The sequence below is a fragment of the Topomyia yanbarensis genome, chromosome 1, assembly GCF_030247195.1.
Source record: "Topomyia yanbarensis strain Yona2022 chromosome 1, ASM3024719v1, whole genome shotgun sequence".
Classification (NCBI taxonomy): domain Eukaryota; kingdom Metazoa; phylum Arthropoda; class Insecta; order Diptera; family Culicidae; genus Topomyia; species Topomyia yanbarensis.
In genome coordinates, this window is record NC_080670.1 from 157,858,008 (window position 1) to 157,881,675 (window position 23,668).

Consider the following 23,668-nt stretch of genomic DNA (forward strand, 5'->3'; position numbering starts at 1 on the left):
TTTTTTTTACTGATTACATGTCCATTTAATTTTTAGTTATCCATGTGCTGGTAATATACTTTTTTTTCGTAATCTAACATAAAAAGGAAATCATTAACTTGTGAGAGTGTACGTGTGAGTGTATCATTCAAGATTTTGGGTCTAAAGGCAGCTAAAAGTTTCTTGTATTTTTATTTTTCTCAATATTTTACATCGCTTCAAAGCATTGGAAGTAAATTTTGGTCATTTCTAGTGTGTTTATCTTTTCGAGAACTTCTACTTGTAACATAGTGAAACTCAAATGGACATGCTTGAAACCCAAAAAGAGAGTGATATAGTTATTTTTTTCATATGAATCTGTACGATTTGTTTCCATAAAAAACTAATTGAAACTGACGTTACGTCTAGTTCAGCTGTTTCATATGAATAAGTATGTATTCAATTCTCGTATTTTTCTCTCTTCTACTTGTTCGAAGATGTGTTTGTGTGTGTTATTGTTGAGGAGTTTCCATTGTTCGAGGGGGGATCCAACACGGAGAGGAGCTAACAAGTAACTATTTTGCTCTCAGCGTGTGTCTATTTGCTTTCAGTATCTGATTCTGTATGTGTAAATAAATCAATAATTAGAACTGCTGTAAATAATCCAGTTTTGTATTGTTTGCTTAACCTGTCTTACTTTAAGAGAAACTTTAACATAACATCAATTTCAATTGTTTTGCTTCTGTATAATTCTGCTGCTATCTGCCTTTACGTAAAAATTAGAAATGGTGAACAAATGAAACAACTTGTTTTCTTCCGTTTTGTGTGTGAAAGGTTGAAAAATATATTTTTTATATTTTTGTTTTTTTTTCTTGCACTTTATCTACATTTTTGCATCAAAACGATGTTCCTCATAGTTGTTATGCTTTATGATACTAAGTAAAATCGATTTCACCTCTCTTCGCTGGCGCTTCAATTCGGATTAAATATGCTTAATTTAACAAAAAGCGATGTTTCTGTGTATTTTTCGCTTTTTCTTCTTTAAGTATACTCGCTTGGATCAATCTGAACCAGACGAATAATTTTCTAACTTTTCGAAAAAAGTAAAAGAAGGTAATCTGTATGAAGAAAACACAGGTGACGATTCCTATACAAGTTTCACTTTTTGACGTTTCGCTAATAACTAACGTTGTATCATCATCTTCTGTTGCTGCTTTATCAACTTTGTTTTTACTTTCCTTAGCTGGTAAGTCAATAAGCTAAAGTATTTTGTAGTTTGCTTATGTTTTCTCAACTATATCTGATTTACTGCTAACTGTCGTACGAAACAAAGGGAAGAAGAAGACGAACTAAACGAGGCAAATCTTAGCTTTTAACCTTGGTAAACCTAAACACTAGCAAACATAAACGAGGAGAAAATAGTCTCCAACGAAAGCGTAGATTGCTTTCTCTTTATTTTCATTCTTCTCAACTTGCCATTCGCTGTCGCAGTCCGCGCAAGAGTCCAATCTCATGGTTGTTTGCGCAATAACTCATCTGTTTTTTTTCTTCTGTTTGCTTCTTCCGTTAATGTTATATCTTTGATTTTTTGGGGACAGGCACTACAGTGTGTGTGTATTTTAATATTTTTTTATCATTATCTGCTAATTTATTATTTTTACCGTTAATAATAAATTTATGCTTTTCTTCTGTTGTATGTTTGAATCTATCTTGCATTCTTATTCTTTCACTTAACATCTTTCATTTCCTTCGTTTTTATTTTTCAAAAATGACAATTTTTTGTTTCTCGTTTTCCGAAAGAATGGTTCCCACTTTTCATACACATCAGTGATGATGGGGATATACGTTAGTCTGTATGAGCGCGCGTATTTGTGTGTGTGAGTGTGTGGTTGCGGGGTAGGGGTTTTTTCTTCCAAAATTGTTCGCTTCTTCGGTTGTTGTTTTTCAGACCTACAGCATTCGTTCACTGTACTACCTTGTTTGTTATTCCGCGCAGCTTGATGAAATTTATTTATAAAAAAAATCAGTTTCATGTTTATTCTGTTCTGTATTCAGCTTGGCACTCAAATTATATTTAGTATTTTTAGTTGTTGGGTGTTTTCTTCTTCTATGGGCTGCATGGGGGTTAGATTTTGGGAGGGATGTACTGTTGGTATGTTTTGTTGTGGATCTGTTCTCTTGTACTGGCGCGAGAAAAGTTGTTCGATAGTGAGGGTAGGTTTCATTTAATTTCTAATCTTTTTGTTTAGTTTTAGGTTGTTCTCTAATATGTGCATTGGCCATAATAGCACAGACTAACAGACATAACACTCGTAAACAATTCTCGGAAAAACTGTCACGAGCAACAAATTTGTCTAAACTGCTCAAGTACACACGATTTCCCTGAGGGACAACATTTCGGTAAACCTAATTATTACAGGAACTGTGACGGGGGCCTAGCAGACAGAGAATGTTCGATCGAATCGAAAATAATAAGGAAACAGATGGACGCCATGGAAAAAAATAGTTTGAAGAGACCAAGACTAAAGATGATGAACTCAAGCGAACCCACAATGAACTGCAGAAAATGGATACCGGGCTTTAGTAAAAGAAACGCCGCACTGAAAATTGAATTTGAAATCGTAAGAAAATGTCGGAAATACAGACCACATCGGACAACACCCGGAAATTTATAAAAAAAAATTAAAGGGTTGTGTACAGGACACGACCACGGTGACATTAAAAATATAGCTTTTTTATCTATCACACATATCGACACACGTTCTTGTTCACTCGCCTGTTTTCATATGTTACAATTTGCTATATACCCTCCCCATTAAAACATAATTTATTGAAGGTCTTTTAACGGTAATCTATTAATTAATCAAGTATCTCACTAGGTGATTGGCATTATTTGGCTGATCCATCTAGTAAAAATAGGCTGGTCTGTCCAGAAAATATATTCAAAAGAAAAGTTCCATATTGAGAGCTGTGATGAGGAAACCCACGCCCGCCAACGGAAATATACAGATTCTCCATAAAATATGAGATTTCATTTTCCATTTAAATTTTCAATAATGTACTAATGAACTTAAGTAAACAATCTTAAGTGTAAGTATTTCTTGATCGATTAGTGGTGGAAAAATGAAATTATTTGATAAATTACATTGTTATGCAACGTTCGCACTACCAGTTAAAACGGGTTTTTATGCTATCTTTCTTGTTGCTAATTATTAAAACGTGTTATAACTCTGTGGTGTAAACATTGTATTATTAAACCAATTCTGCAGCGTTTTATGTTATATAGGTGTTTTATGTGGTAATAGGACTGACATAATTATATCTTCAGTACAGCGGTTTGTTTCATAATTTAAAACAGATTTATTTTAAAATTTAAATTAGTATACCCAACCGTATTTGTTGTATACCTTAAAACGCAATTAGAACTGTGTTTTAAATAAATAGGGTAGGACAGATATTCTGACTGGTTAAACTGGGAAAACAATTTTAAGTCCAGTAACGCTTAAGACATGGCTTGAATTTGAATCGAAAAAGAACACCCGCTTCAACTGCTGCTGGGACGGTAAGTTCTGTTTTAAAATTTTCCGTTGTGTGCAGTACGAAACAAAAGTGTTTGAAATTAGAAAACAAAAAGTTCTGCTGGGAATGTGATTGTTTCCGATGCAATTACACTCAGATTTTTCACGCAGGGGATACAGGCCGTGTAAATGAAAACCGCGTAAATTTAAAAAAACGCGTTAATGAAAACCGCGTAAATTTAAAAAAACGCGTTAATGAAAACCGCGTAAATTTCAAAATCCGCGTAAAAAACCTGAGTGTACTCTCCTATATAAAATACTACGCTGCTGAACAGTGCAATAACTACAGAAGCACGTTGTCAGATGCCTTACTGATAAAAAAACATATAACCGAAATATGAAACATGAAAACCAATTGGCTCTTTACCCTACGCAGCTACAAAGCGCCGTAAACATGGATTAACAAGTTACAACGCACACGCATGCATAAAAATAAATATATTTTTTTCAAACGCAACACTCTTAAGCAGCACACACCGTATTGAATTAAATCCAAACCACCCCGCCCACCCACTTTGCAAATCATTCTGTGACACCATGCTGGTACCCGACAAATCCGCACACGGCCACCGCTGCCGAAAATGCATAGCGTCTACCGCTTATTGTAGTGCCCAGACGCTGCAGCCATGATCTTACCCGTTCGACATAAGAACAAAAACTGATTCAAACGGGCGTCACCTCTATTTATAAACTAACCGTATATGGTTTAGTCACTTAGGTGCGAGTGTGTGCAAATGCCAACGTTACCGAAAATCGATAGCGCTTATTGCATCGCCCGGAGACGACGTTGCTCGTGTGGGATAAGAGCAACAACTGATTTAAACGGATATGCGTTGCTTCTATTTATGACTTTTCGTGTTTCATTGAGCAACTAAGCTGCCCTCTTTTGACGGCTGTGTCTGAGAAATCTGCCTCGCGAATGGTATTTTTCCCGTTTTTTGTGAACTTTTTAATTTTACCAATTTCCAAAAGTCTACTTTTATTGGGGAGATATTAAATTATTACCAATATTTAAGTTAGGTGTTTCTGAATCGGTTGGTGTATGAATGATTAAAATCCATCTAGTAATATCGGAGTTATAAGCGCGCAAACCTTACATAGTTTCGTTACATGGGAGATAGTTTAGATTTTAGAATGACACCTAGCCCCAGATAGTGGAGTAAGACATTTTTAATGTCAAAAAACTGAATGCAGTGTTTTTCAAACTAACGAGGAAAGAATGGAGGAAGAAGATACACCATTATCTTATCATAGCTCGAGAACACGTCAGCCACAAGAGACACAAACCCCATTAACTCCAGGGGAAAAGTTCAATCCAATAAATGCTACCAGATAAACCCGCGGATTCGCTCAACAAACCATATGATAGCCAGGACCCCGGCCGATGCAGAACACCGGATGATGATCATCACACTACTATCTCGAAGTAATGAACACTATACCTTCAAGCACACAAAGCAAGCAAGACCCACTCCACTCGATGAAAGCACCGCCCCTCAATCTCCGAATGTGCGGATCTCCTGGTGCCATCCGTTATTCCATACTCCATCCGTTCCCAACCAACTACTTCCCTCAGAATATATTGGCTTAAATGGCACGTTCCCCGTATGTAGTCGGGGATTTGTGCCTCGCCTACTTCCCTCACCCACACGTAAACAGATAACAAACAACCGACCGCATACACTACTGGCAATAACGCTTCTGTCTATGTGAGCACCTCGGAGAACATCGCCCAAACGTCTCGGCCAGAAAAGACAAGCATTGCAAGAAATTTTAGTTCTTCCCACACGACAGCTGTCTCGTTCCCCGTACCTTCTTCTGCAACGGCAGTCTCACCACATTCTCGACCAATAATCGATAAAATCATGAACACAAAAATCTCTAGGAGGTGCCGCAGTCCCGTCAGTGCGTACGTTACACCTCAACCGGAACTGACGGACAACCGGCGCTCCTCCTCGTGATGCACAAGGGTGAAAATACCTTCCCTCGAACGGATTACCACCTACGGGCCATGCATCAACCAAACAAGACAAGAGACTCAGGTGGCAAAACTGATACACACGCTCTTTGCGGAACCATTCGACAGGTTACAGACAATTATTTTACTGCGAATGAAAACCGAAAAAACGATGCGGGTATGGCAGAAGTCCAAACACCCCGGGATTCGACGTACCAGACATGCGACAACCTTTCCTCTAGATCTTCTAGTATAACGGATGTCTCTGATGAAATTCAAAACTGACGCAAACTTGTAATCCAATGCAACATGAACGTACTGTACGGCAAATGGAGTGATCTACACCTACTCATCACATTCATTTCACCAGTCTGCATGACGATATATAACCAGTGGGCCGGAAATTACACATGGCTTCAGAAATCAGGTGAAAGCGTATACCAAACTATCGCACAAGCAATCCATAAAAAGACGCACATGTGAGCGACCATTTTCCGATCACCATCACAGAAAATGATGAACCACCTATGACAACAAGATGACGGAGATGGAAATTGGAAGAAGCCGACTGGCGACAATATACCACCTTGACCAAAATTTATGTCAGGATACACCTTTATCGCTTGAAAAACTAGGTGAAATAATGGACACTGCAGCAATGACAAGCATACCGCAATCCTCGATAAAACCAGGTAAAAAGCCGTCCACTGGTGGAGTCCCACAGTCAACGATTCCGTTAAAAAAGGAAGAAAAGCCCACAGTCAACTCAAAAAACGGTGAACTACCCCCTCGCAGAAGTACGAGCACGAAACTTCCGTGATGCACGTAACGAATGCCGCCAAGTAATTCGTGAAGCTAAAAGAACCAGCTGAAAGAAGTTCCTAGACGGCATTGACAATAAAGCGTCAGTACCAGAGATGTGGAGGATATATCCTCCTATAATATCCTCGGTGAATACTTCTCTCAGTTATCAGATACCAAAGGGTACATTGATAACTTTAAAAAGGATCAAAACGAAAGAGGAAACCCAGCCCATACAGTTCAACGATGAATCCACATACCAGCTATCGGACTGAAACACGGACTTTTCAGTGAGAGAGCTGCTACACGCTATCGCCAAATAAAGTGGGAAGTCGACAGGACCTGACAATGTTGGATACCCAATGTTAAGAAACCATTATCCCATTATCCGGTAAAACATCCCTGTTGAAAGCAATCAACAAAATGTGGGTCCTACCTATTCCAAAGGCAGAGAAAGGTAGCGATGCACCAATGGGATACCGACACACAAATGATCACCTGGAGACTCACTGCAATTCCAGAAGAAAATGATCTGCTCTATCAGAGGCAATTCGCCTTCAGAAAAGGAAGAGGAAACGGTTCCTACCTATCGGCCCTGGGTTACATTATCGAGTGGGCAACTAATGCTCATCTTGTGTATATGTTAGAGCATCAACTTGCCCATCCTCTACACCTGTTGCGCTTTAGTTGCGCCCGCTGAAAATAGGAGAAAATCGAAAGGCGCAAGTTCACTATTCAGATTTTCAACTGCAACTAGAATAAAACAGCTCCAAAACTGGGGGTTTATAGGACGACTTTAAATTCCAGATGGCAGTCGGAAGTTCACTGTCCTCAACATATAAAGAAGAAAACGGTGTATCCCAAGAGCAGTACTCACAGTCACATTTTTTCTCATCGGTATCAACGGCGTGTTCCGACATCTCCCAAAAGGCGTATACATGTGCGACACAGGTCCCTATGCCCGTAGGACGAAAACAAAACTATGCACAAACAGCAATAAGGTAATCGAGTGGGCCAATAAAATCGGCTTCAGCATGGCTGAAGAGAAAAGCAGCACAACCCATGTATGCAAACAACGACACCACCCATGGCAGCAAAAAATAACGGTAGGCGGCGTTGAAGTGCGAAAATTATTGGTGTTACCATCGAACGGGAGTTTTCGTTCCGAGGGTGAAAGCTGTTGTACAAACCAGAAGCCATCTCTTAAAAACCAGACACACAAACGGAAACAGGCACTCGCTTCTGCCAGTCGGAAACAGTAAGTATGGCATCGAAATCACGGCACCTACCTAATACTCACACTATCTTTTCAGCTGAAGCAATAGTCATCCACTCAGCTATTGCACGACGAACGACAAACCCAAACAACCCGATAGTGGTCTTTACTGACTCAGTTAGCGCTCTCTCTGCTCTGGAAAAAAGATTCTTCAAAACACCCATGGACCCAGATGCGACAGAGAACGCTAGCAAAGAAAAATAACGTTCTGTTGGATCCCAGGACATTGTAGGATCAAATGTAACAACGAAGCAGACCGCCTCGCAGCACTCGGCCGAAGAAGCACAATGCTAACCAACAAAGTTCCAGGACCGGACATCAAGCGCAACATTGCCGATGTAATATGGAATAAAGTAGAAGATAGATGGAGAACCGAACGGGCCCTATTCCTCCGAAAAATAAAAGGAAATCTAAAACAATGGAATGATCGCAAACTCAAGAAGAGAGCAACAAGTTCTCTGAAGGCTTAGAACCGGGCACTCAATGTTGATCCACAAAGGGGCTATACCAGGGGGGCAACTGCACTGATTGCCAAATGTGTGACGTACCGCTCACTGTCGAGCACTTCATTACAGGATGTCCCAATTATAGTGGGTTAAGGGAAACTTACCAAATCGACGAATTCATTCGAGACGCACTGAGTAACGACTCCGTGAAGGAAGAACAGGTTATGTGTTTTCTGAAAGACACAGAACTGTACAAACAAATGCCGAAACCGAAATTTAGGAGTGACGAATGAATTCACAATTCAAATTCACTCCCTAATAAATAAAAAAAAAATCAATCAATCATTTAGGATTGAAATTGTGCAAAGCTAGAGCAACTTTCAATCGCGTCGACCGGTTGAAACGACACATATGGATAAACAAACAACTCGTTTCTAGGTACAATTGATTCGGACACTTTTGTAACATGTTATCTGCCTATAATGGCAAGTCAGTTAGGGAATCCCATATTGGCATAAAACGTGGTGTTTCGCAGTGGTTTAAACCCTTCCAAACAGACCGAAAGATAGCGGATGTTATAGGAGATTGCCAGGCTCCTACATTCACTTCTACGCCAGGAATACCTAAAGGAAGCCACTTGGAATCGTTGATGTTTCTGGTATACTTCAATGATATACATATAATTCTGAAAACTACACGATTGTCTTTCGCAACTGATCTCAAGATTTTTCGCCTAATTTGAAGATTTAAGACTTCTCCGACAGCAGCTTCAAGTTTTTGCTGATTGGTGTAACGCGAACCGCATGTACACTGCTGGCCAATAAAATAGGTGTGTGATAGATTATTTTGTTTTTCTCTCAATTACGCATACCAAGTTGCAGCAGTCTCTATCACACCTACCGCACACAGAAGCCTTGGGATCTGTCAAGTTACTAGTGGGTTGTTGGCGCTGATTATATTTGCAATCTTTGTCAAGATGCAAAACAAGACTACCACAGGCTTTCTCGCCTGGTCAATATAATAGGTGTGTGAAATATATTAACGTGTTATTATTTTACATAATTCCATTATACGTTTTATTTGGTGAAGTTTGAATTCAGCGTGTTAGTAAATGTACTTAAATGTTGAATAAGTCAAAGATTTGTTATAGAATGGGTCGAGCATCTCACTGCACTCAAGTGGAACGAGTTTTGCTAAAAAATGTTGTTCAAGAAGTTAAGACGTATAAATAAATCGCGAATACACTGCGGCGTGCCGAAAACTTCGTTACAAATGCCTTAAAACCTTTGAAAAAAGGAAACATGCACACAACCCAAGAAGACGTCTACAGCAGCTGACCTTCGTATTGCAATTTTAGCTAAATCTGATCCTTTCGCGTCATCCAAGACCAATTCAGCACAAATTGGAAAAGTGGTAGGTCCGAGAACAGTTCGCTGTAGGCCGTAAAATTTCAAACCTCCAGAAAGAATTGCTAAGAAGGTTCCACTATTTCGAAGCCAAAGCCTTTAAAGAAAAATGCAATTTGCTTTTCAACAGCGTTAATGGGCCTGGTTCAGAAGGAATCAAAAAATTGCGACATATGCTTCGGAGGGACGAATCAAAGGTAAACCTGTTTTCCTCCGATGCACAACGAAACGTTAAACGTCCAAAGTGCAAACAGTTTGATCTGCAACACGCAAAATATGGTAAAGCACGGAGGCGAGAATAATGAGGTTTGGGGCTTGCTTTTCGTGGAATGGCGCAGGTCCTAATCTTTGCAACGCCACTATAATGGCAAGATTCGAATGCAAGGCTAAAGGATGGACATCCTAAAGGATGTCATGCAGTCCTATGCCAAAGATAATGTGCCTTTACATGACAGTTTCAGCAAGATATTGACCAAAAACACACATCGAAGTATGTAAAGGAATGACTTCGGGATAATAAAGTGACTATAATTTCGGACCATGCCAATTTCCTGTCATCAATCCCGTAGAAAATTTACGTAATGTACTTAAAAAGAAGTTATTCGATCGAAATTTCACAAATAAGGATCGTTTGAGGGAAGCAGCTTAAAAGGAATGCTACCCTATACCAACGGAAATTTATCAGCGTTTGAATGACTCAATGCCAAGACAAATGGATAAAATTTGGTTGAATAAGGGAGTTTACACAGGTTACTAGTTGTTAAAAATGTTGAAGTCTTAAAATCATTGGATTTGAAAAATTTTAATGCAATGGATTACAATACACCTATTTCATTGACCAGGTACTTTTTTGGATTTCATGGAGAAGAAAGAGTTACAAAAAAGCATAACATTTAATTTACAAATAAAAGTATTCTTTTTCATATTTACGACTGTGCCTAACTATAAAATATTTGAATATGAACATATTTTTAGAGAAAACTCAGAATTTCATGTACTTTTATCTCACACCTATTTTATTGACCAGCAGTGTATGTGAACCCGAAGAAGTGTTTATTGTCTCAACTCGCTCGACTGTTCTACATCTCGGTCCATCCTATAATATGGAGCGAGGAGCCCAAACTACAATAACGGCGTCGAGAGAATTGAAAGCGTACAGCGTCGTTTTTTACGTTTCGCGCTCCGTAGATTACCGTGGAGAGATCCTGGCCGACTACCTAGTTATGAAGCGTGGCGTCAGCTGATTTGACTGGAGCCGCTGTATGTTCGAAGGAATACAGCTATAGCTTTGTTCATAGCCGACACTTTGCAGGTTCGTATAGATGCCCTAGCTATTATGGAAGAAATCAACATAAGTGTAGCACAATGAATATTACGCAAAAAGATAATGTTTCGATTACCATTTATAGTAGGGGACAGTGGAAAGTTGTGAGTACAGGATAGCTTAATACATCCAAAATCTAAACCAATTTAAAATAATAGTAATCGTGTTTAAGATATAGCAAATTGCATGAAATACGTGGAATCGGCATTTTTATTTTAGTGGGGAGTTGTGACCCATCGCAAAGAATGGGAAAAAATGGAATACTGTAAAGACCCCTTTTTATCAGACCTTTGGGGAATTCAAGGCTGATAAAACGGGGACATTGACAAAATCAGAACATTTTTTTTCTTTCTTTTTAATAAACCGATGCTCTTAAAAAACCTTTTCTGATTATCTAGTTTAAATTTCCATTAAGGGGGCCTAACAGGGAAAAATAAAAAAAAATTTTTTTTGCATATTTAGGATATATAAAATGAGAAAAATGTGCTCAAGAAAGGCTTTACTGGAAATCAACTTGGTTCGTCTGCTAGAGCCCATCAATCTACCAACTATCGATTTTCATATAAGGCTGACAAAATCGGGTCAAAAAGCTAATATAAAATCGGGGAAATCGGGCACTGATAAAATTAGATTCTGATAAAATCAGGTCTTCACTGAATTCATCTATTTTTTGTGCAAGGAAAAGCAATTATCCAACGAATGTTTTACACTGGTTTACTTTGGTGGCTGCAAAACGGGACGCTGCATATCACAAATACATATTAGTAAAAAACACTTTATGTGGTATTTTATGTTACTAATTATACAAGCATGAATAACATAAATTGATGCAACATTTGCCAATAGAAAAAGTGTTGTCGTAGCAATAGAAATATTTGACAGTAGTTACTAAATTTTTATCATGTATAGCTTAACGGATATGGGCGGTGTTCACACCTCCCTACTGTTCCCTATGAATGGAGTCATCATTGGTCTACAAAGGATTTTCAACCAGGTTGCTTCAGCTTTCGATTTCAACGTGTCTAGACAAACTCTGCGTCAACGACTTTCTAGACTTTTTAATCGATCTGTTAACCACATTTGACCTTTTAATCGTTTTTTTGTGAATTGCTTGCTAGTTTTGGGAAAGTCAAAAGAATCATTTCCGTTTGATCATGAATTAAATTGTTGGAGATTAAGTCTTATTTTTTGCTTTAAAATCTGCCATAATAAAAGTTATTGCTTATTGCCAAGAATTGTATATTTTTACGTCGTTCAGGTTATTTTAACGTGTTATCTAATTATAAAAAATAACTGTATTCAACAGAGCAAGAACTGGTAAAAAAGCTATTAATTATAGCTATCTTTATAATTATTTGATGCAGCTGATGCTAAGATTCCCAGGAAATTTTTGTAAAAAGCACTCATTTTAGAATTTTCAAAGTCCCTTCTTTCATATTATGATAAATGTCAAATTTAGCTCAGATGCCAAATTTCACATCATTTGGACAATTTTAGACCCCATCCCACTTCGCTTGTAGTTTTTGATATTGGTACTATGGGAAAATAAGGAGGAAAAATATGCTAAATGCTTTAACTTATCCAGTAGCTCTCGGAAAATTACAATTCGCACGTTTTTCTCAAAAAGAATAACCTTAGTATTTGAATGGAGCTATTCTCGTTTCTTGAAAAATACGGCCAAGTGGGAAATTTTCAGAAATAAAAAATGGATTCGTTACCGGTAAAATTCAGGGACATCAGATTTTTTGATATTTAGTCTAGAAACCACATTTTTTCATTCAATGCCCTAATATTTCAACTTCCCGTATTTTTCCAGAAATGAAACTTTCCCTAAGCGTATTTTACACTAGAAGTAGCAAATTAAATAATAATTTATTGTTAAATAGATTTGATATGTGGAATTTAAACACAAAAATCTGGAGTAGAAACTAAATGTCAAAAAATATAATGTTTTTGGATTTTATCGGTGAGGAATCTTGTTCCTGAGAATTTTACAAGTTCAATAAGGTACGTTTTATGAAAATTGATTGAGGAGAAATAGAGATATATGCACGTGAAATTGGCAAAATTTAATTTGAATGTCAAATCGCTCTAGAATACCAACTTCTCGTATTCGGACAAAGGTTGCAAAGGTTCCTTTTCATTCCTGAGATTTTTTCACATTAGAAAAACAGCAAGATATATATGGTTTTCAGCATAGAGCAGTAAAGTTATTGAAAATAGGGGAAGGCTAGACCTTCCATACAACCCCGATCTCCTCGTTGGGTTAACTATCTTGTGGCTGAAGCTACTGTCAAGTAAGGTCGAGAGTGTCAAATAAAAATCACTCTAAAATTTCAAGAATTGAAAAAAATATGTTGTTATATTTCAAAAGTTGAACTGTATCGACTAAATGCTGACTCATGCCCCTACGAAGAAACTACAGAAGCTTTACAACTTGGGAAGACAAAAACAGTCAAACCAGCCATCATGAATATAAACTGGCATCACAGAAGATCCCATAAGCTTTGTATGGGTATCCCTCTTTACTTTCTCTTACAACACCAAATGTTCACTCGGCTACACTTTTTGGCAGTTCGCTTGGCTGCAATTTTGACACTTCGCTCAAATGTGGTCTTCGTTCACTTTATTGAACGAAAAAGAAATCGATATACACTACCATCCACCATTTGCATGGGACATTGCAAGATGACGTCATATGAGTAAAAATGCTCGACGTTCAGCGAACTTGTTTACATGGTGTTAGAATATTTTTGATTCCACCCAGTACAAAAAACTTGGTTCGAATTCGAAGTCCATGTGAACAAGCTCTGTGAACTGTCAGAAAAGTGAGGTTATACATTTTCGTGCAATGGTCTATCAAACTGTGCTAACTGATAAAATCAATAAGCAATACAAACAATAAAACCCGGCACAGATCAAAGAGGCCCTGACATCTCAATTTTTGTTTATAATTTATCTGTCAGTATCATTCCAATCGAACACGAGAACTGTCAGAGGCACTCGTTCGAAAAGAATTCGAAGAGTTTTTTCTCGAATTGAATGTTTCTGACAAGCCTCGTGCTCGATTGGAATGTCACTAACAGATAAATAATTAACAAAAGATTAATATGTCGAGTATTTTTACCATAAAATCAACGCCGTTAACACATATTTATAACACTATCGAACTACTTTCCGCTGTCAGTTTTTTTCAAAGAGGGAATAGAGCATCATTGTTATCAAGTGTCCACTGCTGTTAAAATCAAATGTATTAACTAATATGAGAATGAGTTATTTGTTTGTTTGTTTTTTTTCTGTAACTTTGTTTTAGCTATTGTTGTAAAAACGAACCTATTCCGGTTTTGAAATCTATTGTTTGTGTAGTTTTGTATCTCTCGCTTTCGTTTACTTCCTGTCATCGTTACTATAGTAATATTTGTAGTACACTGTGCAAATAAGGATTGAGTTAGTTTTTTGTTTCGTTTTATTTATATAACGCCTATTGTTTGTTTGTTTGCTTCTTAACAATTGTAATGTTGTATATGTAAAAAAATCACCAGTTCTATTGTTTACGTTTGTTTTCTCCTGTTGCGCTCTCACAGTTCATCAGTATAACTATTGCAAATAATCAATTATCGTCTTTGAACAAGTATATATGTATGTGTATCTTGCTCTGCCCGCTGTAATTATCGCAGATTTCATTGTTGCCGTTTAATATGAAAGAACACTTGATGTTGCATCATTCTCATCTCGGAAACTAAGGATTGGAGGTTATTTGAGTTGTTGTTGCTGTAAATTCTTCCGTTTTTTTAGTAGTTCAGTTGATAACTTCAATGATGAATTGTTCTATTGCATTCTTCTATGTCTTTCTCTGTATACCAGTTGTACCAGTGAACCTTCATAAGGCTATGATTTGAGAGGGTGTTTTCTATGGGTTAGTGGATGGAGTGTTTGAACAAGTAACAAAACTATCTTCCATTCGGGGCTAGGGAATTAGAAGGAAACAAGCACTAATCGCTTGTTTTACCCTTTGTTACGTGGTTCTGTGGAGTTTGTGAATTCAAACCGTTTGCTTGCAGTCGGCTATGGATTGTTAAAAAATATATATTCTGTTTATTGCTCTATCGGATTTGTTGTTTTATTTTGCTTCATTTCGAACAATGTACAATGCTATCGGATTCTCATGTTTCTTTCGTTTTTTGCCATTTTTGTTTGTGGTTTGTTTTAATTGTTCGGTTTTGTTTAAGGTGTTGGTTTTGTTTTGTCTTGTTTCTCTATTGATATATTATGGAAGAATTTGAGTTGCCCTGAGCTATTATTTCCTTTATTCCTTCTTGTTCTATGTTGTATGTATGTGTTCGTGTGAGTTAGTATGTTTGTGTGGTATTGCGATTTGAAATACTGGTAGCACTTTACGCTGAAAGAAAAACTGAAACTGATCCGAATGGTACTGCTTATTGTTGGTTGATTCCATGAGTTTAACAATTAACTCTATTACAACTAAACTGGGAGGTGTATTTTCGGTAAGCTATTCTTAGATTCAACGAAAAGGTACAAAAAAGCCTCACTATACATGTAGAAGAAAGTCGGATACCATGCGAGAAACATGTCTATTTCTTGTCATTTTATAAGCCAACCATTTTTCATCAATCTTTTTTTATTAGCCTAAAACTCATTTTCAGCGTGCGCGTCATTTTTTGTTCTCTAGCCACCCTGTGGAATCACTCGTCTACTGTGCAGTCGTCGCCGTTGCGCTTTTCAGATTTTATATACTTTAAATATGTTTTACACTTACAATGTATGCCATCCAAAATCGAACTAATTTTTACTCAGTTTTCATGTTTTGTTTTAAACGCAGAGTCTTAACTTATGTTTTATTGATTTTATATAATTTTACCTTTACTTTTTCGGTAAAGTTCAGTATGTTTTTGTTTTCTTACACAATATGCCAAATTTGTATAAAAAAATGAACAGAATTGAATTATGATAATAACAATAAAGCTAAAATTTTGGTACACAATTTTGAATTTTGACTAGTATCGTTTGCCGAAAATATAAATGCCAAATAAAGCGTTCAGTTCCTAAAAATGTTACAGCCAATCGTTTTCCGTTTACTTATACTGTTATTGGTTTTCCGAAATTTCGAATTTAGACTTCCGAAAAGGTTTTCTCTTCCGTAAAAACTTCCAAACATCTCTCCGTTAATGTTTTATTTTGTTATTATCAAAATCACAGATTATTGTGTATTATCTTATGCGAATTTAATCGAACTGAAAAAGCGACACCGAGCAAGGTACCGCTTCCACGGCCGCTGCCACGAAATGTCAAAAAATGCAATCATCAGGGGTTGCCATGAACGCTGAAGCATTTTTTTTGTCTGCTGCCTTAACACTGTGGGAGTTTCTACTACTGAGCTTCTCTTGAACAGTGCGCTCGTGTGCAATCTGCACAGAACCGCTTCTCCTCTCTGCTAAGTGTATGTATGTATGGGTGTTTTATTCCAAACAGTTTTTTTTCGCTCGTCTTCGCTTTATTGTGTGTTTGTAATATGATCAATCTTACGATCTATGGTTTTCTGTTTTTCTGCTTTCTACGATTTATTTATTTTTTCATTTTTCTTTTGTTAATATTGGTTTCAAAACTATTTCAACTTTATATATTTCCATTTTTACTTTTATTTAGAGGCACTCTAAGCTACAAATTGACTAGAAATCGAAAACTTGCTGTTTGCAAACTTCTAACCGCATCCGCTTATCTCATTCCGTGGGTATGATTCTCACCAGGCGCGCCAGACAGGTTTCGATTTCAGTCGAATTTGTTTTTGTGTATGTGTATGTGTTTAAGGTTGGGAAGCTACTCTGCCGTGCGCAGGCAGCTCGCGACCGCCTCTCTGTGATTGCCGAATAACCGAGTCTGTTCGGGTTTATTTATAGAACGTCGTGGGTGGCGAGTTGTGTGGGTATGAGAGTGTGTGTGTGTGTGGGGGGTGTCGTGTTGGCGACCGGATTTTATATAATAGAAAAAGAGTTTTGTTATTAGCAAATTTCAATGTTGATACGTTTTTCGGTCTGAGGAGAAAAAGTTGAAATATCAGGTTCGATGGTTACGTGCCTAATGTGCCTCGCCGAAAGGGTGCCCTAAGACGAGATGCTCGTGATGGTGTGAGTGTGTAGACGGTGCGTGTTTTGCGGGTGTTTATAGTGTGTCGGTGTATCCAAAGTGAGAATCGCATGTACTAGTTTACCTTTGTATGCGTGTGTAACTGTTGTTAAGTGTTATATGTTTATTTTTTCAGTTTTTCATGCTTTCGTATAAAAGGTATATTTTTTCATATAAATATGTTCTATGTTCTTACCTTTAAATCCTATGGTTTAATTCTTTTTGTATTTTCTTTTTATTTGCAAGATATTTTAAGTGATAATTATTGCTATAATTGTTTTTTTGTTTACCTTGCGCATATACTTACTATTATAATAGTACTAAAATAATTTCTTAGTTTATGTATATAGATTTAGTATAATAATTGATTTTTCATTAATATTACATCATTTACTTTTTACACACGAGCTTATGGGTTCATATTGTAACGGAATCATATCCTAAAGCATGATCCAGTTTGTCATTTTTGTCATATCCAAACCTCAGGATGTGCTGCTTGGTACAGAATAAACAAAATTCTCAATTTTTTTCCTCATAATATGCCACCTGCTGGTAGCTCAACTGTGTTTGTTACTCCTTAAGAAAATGTATATGTATTTCTGCATGTCGGTTCAGTATGGTTCTGCTTTATTCAATATTGTTTGTATTTACTTTTTTTCTGCCTTTTTGTAACTTTCAATCTGCTGAAATTATCATGTAAATATATGAAAAATAAATATATTTATATTTTGTTTCCTTGCGTTCTCCACCCGTTTCGCAGATGGTTTATGTTTTTGTAACTGCGTGAACTTGCTTGCTTTGTATGCGTGTTGGTTGCTATTTACCGTTTGCCTCTGCACCTTCCTATCTGTCTCCTACCTAAACTATTTCTCGTGTTACGCGCGCCTGTTTGAACCTGTTTGCCTAAGTGTAAAACAAGTAGTGGTAGTTGTTAGCACATTCGTCTGTTTGCTGGTCACAATAAAAATAAAACAAAAAATAATAATTTAAGTTAAAAATTATACTAAACAACAGAATTAACAAAAAGGAACTTTCAGCTATGGTAAACAAAATATTTCAGAAATATTTTCCGTTCTCAACTCGTCTGTCTGTTGGGTGTTTCTGATAGTTTTTTTTTATTTTATAAATGATTAGTTGAATAGTTCTTTTTCTTGATTTGCTCCGTAGAGGCGGTGTGTTTGTATGCGTGGAACTCTGTTTAGTTAATGGTAATCAATGTGGTGATGTGGGTGTTATAAGCAAAATTATGTCATAAATTGTTTGACGAGAAATGTCCAGCTTTTGCAAAACAATGTATGTTGATGTAGCTTTCGTTATTCAATTATCTTTAATACTGACATGCCTGGAACAAATTAAAATACGCTTAGGATCGTGTATCTAATCGCTTGCGCACCTATTTTGGTATCGTTTATTATGGTTAATTTTGGTGTTACCAAGTGTATTTTTGTTGTCGCATGTTTTATTTAGTTAATGTCAATTTTAACCCCTTCAGGCCTATGTGTTCTGCTGTTATCAATGGGTTCCGCTTGAGCAGTGCTGCCAGAGACAATCTCTGCTAATGAAATTTTGGCTTACTGTCGTTGTCTTGATTCTTTTTTTAAATTTTGATTATAGAGGTTTTAACCTTAGGGTTATTCGCCTCTTTTCGGGTTAGAGAAATCTATTTTGGAAAAATCTGTAACCCTATGTGTGGGGTTGTAAATCGAACCCAGGTGAGCTGCGTACAAGGTAATCGATTTACCAACGACGCTTTGCCCACCCCATTTGAAATATTATTGAAAACTGATTAAATTTCTCAATTTGGGCTTTCCCATGCAATTGGACTATTGAGCCTTTTTTGGCTAAACCTGCAAGGTAATCTTTATTATGAAACCCAGGTAATTTAATAAATTAGTGAATAAGTGCGAAGGTTTGAAGGTCTGTATGTTTGGGGAACGGGCTAATGTTAGTGTGGGTAAGATGAACCGAGTTGGCTAATTTGATTTGTTTCATTTTTAGGTATACGTATAGAAACGAAAATAGGAGCGTTAAACGTTGACTACTGCCCAGCTGACTGAATCCAAACAACCAGTGACGGCTGCAAACCTAATATTTACGGATTGGTAGGAACAAATATTCGCTCAATAACAACTATGCCCAATATCACCAAGCCAACAACCAGTACCACCAACAAAGAAGCGAATGTCAAATAGGACAGAAAAACAACAAAAAAGGACACCACAGCTGCGATCAACTCCCAGAAAGACGCTACGTTAGAGGCTGTTGAAGTTATGGCGATTCCAATACATTGGGTATTTTCCCGTAATCATCGACAGGTCAAAAGAAAAAATCTGGTGCCGAACCAGAATGACAAATTCTGCGCAGAACACTGAAGTGTCGTGAAAAAGCACAGTCCTTAAAACGGTAGAGCTCCTGTTAATGGTAGATGTGGCTTAATTAAAACTGATAAACTCCCAGCACAACCAGCTGAACTAAGTTTTTGGGAAGCCCAGAAAGCTCCAACTGAAGGAAGCTCCATTCCCATCCCGAAGGTTCATAAACGAGCGTCTAGGCATCGCTCGAATACAAGAGTCGTCGGCCAACAAACAGAAAATCTTTGGTTTAAAGGCATTACCTCAGAAGTTAGTATATTCCGAAGACCAGCCAATTCCTAGCGCTGCTGTTTTGATAAAAGGAGTTATGAAATTTATTCATATTACAGGATTCACTCAACGAGACGTCATTGCAAAAACGGAAGTATCGACCGCTATGGGCAAGCAGGAGATGGTGATCGCATTTGTTTACTTCATTGGCGATTCGAATACAGCATTACCCTTCGAAATCGATGCGCTCATAAGAAGTACTACAGAAGCATAAACAAGTCCTTCATCATATGATGAAGGATGCCAACACACCTCATACAATATGGGCAGCACGGACATAAATAGCAGAGGTGAGTACCTTCTTCAGTACCTTTCGTCAAGTGATGTCAATTAATGCAAGAAGGGAAATGAACCTACATTCGCGATGTTTTGTGCTGGGACGAAAAGCTGGCAACACTTAGGAAGGAAGCTAGGCGTCTGTTCAACAAAGCGAAAATTACTGGTAACTATGATCACAGGACAGGTACTACATACAACGTTGACTTGGGAAACTTACCAGAGGCAGTTCACCTTCAAAAAACCTTTTCGAAGGATCGCGCGAATGTGAAGTGAAGAAATGATGGAGGTGGATCTCTGACAATGGTGAAACACTGAAAGTTCTAATGACCCACTTTCCTGGTTCGATTAACGAAGCTTCAATAGGTCAGTGTTGCGATGAACTCCATCCTAACTGCAGTTTTAAGGCGTCACAATGGCCACACTTATTAAATGGTTTATCAACTCCATCGAACATTATAAATCGCCCTGCACTAATAGTATTTCTTTGCAATATTTGCTACAAAAATCGAGCTATAGTTCTCCCGGATTTATTAATCATCATGGAGAAAACTTAGAGTAATATTAGTCCCAAAGACAAGCAAAAAAAGACATGACACTGCCTAAGGTCGATATGTAGACCTATTAGTTTGACATCAACACCCCTGCAACTGATGGAGAAAATTAGTAGACCATTCGAAGGGAGCACTTATCCAATGCTTCGCTTAACAAGTACCGACAATACGACAATAACTGTGTCCCATCACCTCTATGTTGTTAGTAATGAATGATCTTCTCAATGACCTAGGCGCAATGGGTTTCGAGATTGTTAGATATTTGTTTACAATACAATCTTAAGCATAAAGGATCTTGAAACACCACTGCAAGTTTGAAGATAAATTCCAAATGTCGGTTTACCTTTGGTAGAATATCATCGTGAAGTATAAAAGTCATGTCACGATCCAGAGTGACCCCAAGATCCTTAAAGTGCTCTACTTGTGTTAGAGAGCTAGCGCAAACATGGTAATTATGTACGATTGGCGAACTGGGTGATCAGCATCAAGATCAATCAGGGACTTGATGAGCGATGAAAATTGCAGCGATCGGTAAAGCAATGTCATTTGCGAGTACGAGATCCAGCGGACATTCGTTCCGATTCAGTAACGTGTTCATTTGAGAGAGTCCATACAAGTTAAACACATCCAAAAGCGCACAGCAGAGAAACCAATACAGATTGAGCTGGTTATAGTCACTGAACGGAATAGTGGGAGTATGGGGGTTAAATATGATGATATTGAACCCAACAATTCTACGTATTTATTGGTACTCGCCGATCTCCATCAACCCACAACTGTTTGAATGTGTTGGCGATGGATGCTGGACTAGGACTGAAGAAGGAATCTATCATTTTTTAAAACGGCGTATCAATGTCCAAATAGCTGCGCTGAATAGATCTGGTGGTTCAGTCAGGCTCCCGTTAGGAATATTATGTCATACTCAGCTTCCGAACCAGCCACGAAAAATGCGTCTATTTTGGTTTTTAATCTGCGTACGTTTTGGTATTACATACGGATACTGTTTGGAGCACCACTACTGAAATGCAAGAAATCGTCAGGTTCCGCTGCTTCCACATTATTTTACTCGCTTGGGATAGAAGGAAAGAAGCGCGGTGGATATAGCACTAATAGCGAGGGGGAAACACATCTGTATTAAGTGATCGGATTTAGTTAGTTAGTTCTCTCAAGCCCAGATTCAATGTGAATCCTGCATAAATAGTCATTGTACCGTTTTCCAACAGGAGAAAACTGATGTTGCTTCCACCAACTCAGTGGAACTACAATTAAGTAGGGAGAAGAAGCGAAACACCTAGGTGTCATCCCAGACAAAAACCTGAATTGGAACTCGCACATGATCTAGGATATCAATAAAGCGACAACAGCACTTTGGACGTGCATGATGTGATATTGACGCTGATCACCTCTTCGGGAAAATCTAGGGTCTCAAACCGATGTTAGTTTATTGATTCTACACTACAATTACTAGACAACGATTAACATCTTCCTCCATTGTATGGTAGTCCAAAATTATTCAAATGACCGTCCAAACAAAACTAATTAAATTTCAGGGGCTAACCTTCCTTTCAATCACAGGCGCCTTGATATCAACACCCACTGTACCATTAGAAGCAATGCTTCATCTACCGACAGGTTATACTAGTCAATTATGAAACAAAAACTGAATAAAATCAAGTATGTATTGCTAAAAAACAGATTTTCCGACGAAGACATTGTAGCTGCTATTAGTATGCTGAAATTATCAACTTCGGCAGGGCCATATGGCATCATCTCTGTTGTTCTTAAGCGATGCGCGAGTCAGTGTTTCCCATTTTTGAAATAGGAGATATGCAAAATGTTGAAAACTATCGAGGTATAACTTCCCTTTGAGCTTGATCGAAGTTCTTTGAGATTCTAGCAGGAAATGTTCTGTTCCATTAAACAAAAGAGTACATGTCAAAGTATCGCCATGGTTTCTTCTCAGGTAGATCAACAAGAACCAACCAATTTGGCTCAGTTTGCTTTATATTGTATGCATTAACAAAATTCTAGGAGGATCCCAGATAGATACAGTATACACGAATCTCAAAGCTACCGTATACCGTGAAGATGACTCCCTTCTGCTTTCAAAGATTAAGCAACTGGGAATGTCATCTGACTTTACCGAATGGTTCAAATCATATCATATCATCTCATCGGTCGTTTTGTAAAGCTTGGGAATAATAACTCGTACAGTTTTATCAATATGTCAGGTGTGTTCCAAGGCAGCAACCTTGGACCTTTGCTGTTCTGATGTTTCAGAGGTCATTCCACCGAGCGCAAAAAAAACTGAGTGAATTGTCTGTCCATGCTGAGGCAGGTTTGGCGCAGCGACTGGCAACCGCGTAAGGGGTAAACCCAGCCACTCCGAAGCAAGGCAGAAGAGCGAGTGTATAGGCATATATGTGGACTGCCTCATGCCAAGATGGGAGGGTCGTAGCGTAGTATGTTGGGACTTAGCTATCGATGCCTCGTGGCGTGGCAGAGGAGTGAAAGGGTGAGCATCCAAGTCAGTCTCACACGGTATGTTAAGGGTGAGCACAAGTCAGCCTCACCTGGTATGGTAGAGGCTAGCACAAAAGTAAGCCTAGCAAGGAATGAAAAAGGTGAGCACACAAGTCAGCCTCGCATGGTATGTCAGAAGTGAGGCCTAAGAAAAATGTCCCACATGGGATGCAAGGGGGAGCGACAGGGGTATAATTGAGTGGTACGATCGAGAGTGAACCATGTGATAGGGTGATCATCCAAGTCAGCCTCACATGGTATGGTAGAGGCGAGCACAAAAGTAAGTCTAGCAAGGAATGAGTAAGGTGAGCACACAAGTCAGCCTCGCAAGGAACGAAAAAGGTGAGCACAAAAGTCAGCCTCATGTGGAGTGTTAGAGATTGAATCAAGGTGCGAGAGAGAGAGCACCCAAGTAAGCCTCATACAGGACGTATGAACGCGTGAGTGAAAGTGAATGAGTACATCAAGTACAGCCATCCCCCCAGAAGTAATACCGAGAGGTATTCTCTGGAGGGAACGATGGCGGAGCCCAATGGAGTTTAGTCGGTATTAATGGCAGCGTCACCATTCGAGCCCGACTCGCCCCCAGTATACCCCGTGTGGTAGCTTGGACACCTACTAATAGCACGTGTACTGGGTTAGTACATAAACGTCTTCTCCATTGTAAAAAAAGAGGTCATTCCACCAGGTGATGATGTCATCACATATTCCCGACACTATCGTGATCACCGCCGCAGCCTCCAATTCCTCCCAATTGACCCATCGACCCTCAATGTCTCCTATAAG

At 38.2% G+C, this 23,668-nt stretch overlaps 1 protein-coding gene across 11 annotated transcripts in view; it reads right to left on the reverse strand.

Moving 5' to 3' along the window:
• Positions 1-23,668, reverse strand: part of LOC131678824 (longitudinals lacking protein, isoforms A/B/D/L) — a 573,802-nt gene that overhangs the window by 11,796 nt on the left and 538,338 nt on the right. Inside the window, exon 9 of one of the 11 annotated variants that reach the window (XM_058959270.1) lies at positions 1-23,668. This exon is cut by the window's right edge and continues 4,859 nt beyond it. The exons of the other annotated variants lie outside the window; for them this stretch is intronic. The gene's annotated coding sequence lies outside the window, so the exon portion shown is untranslated. 11 annotated transcript variants of the gene reach the window in all.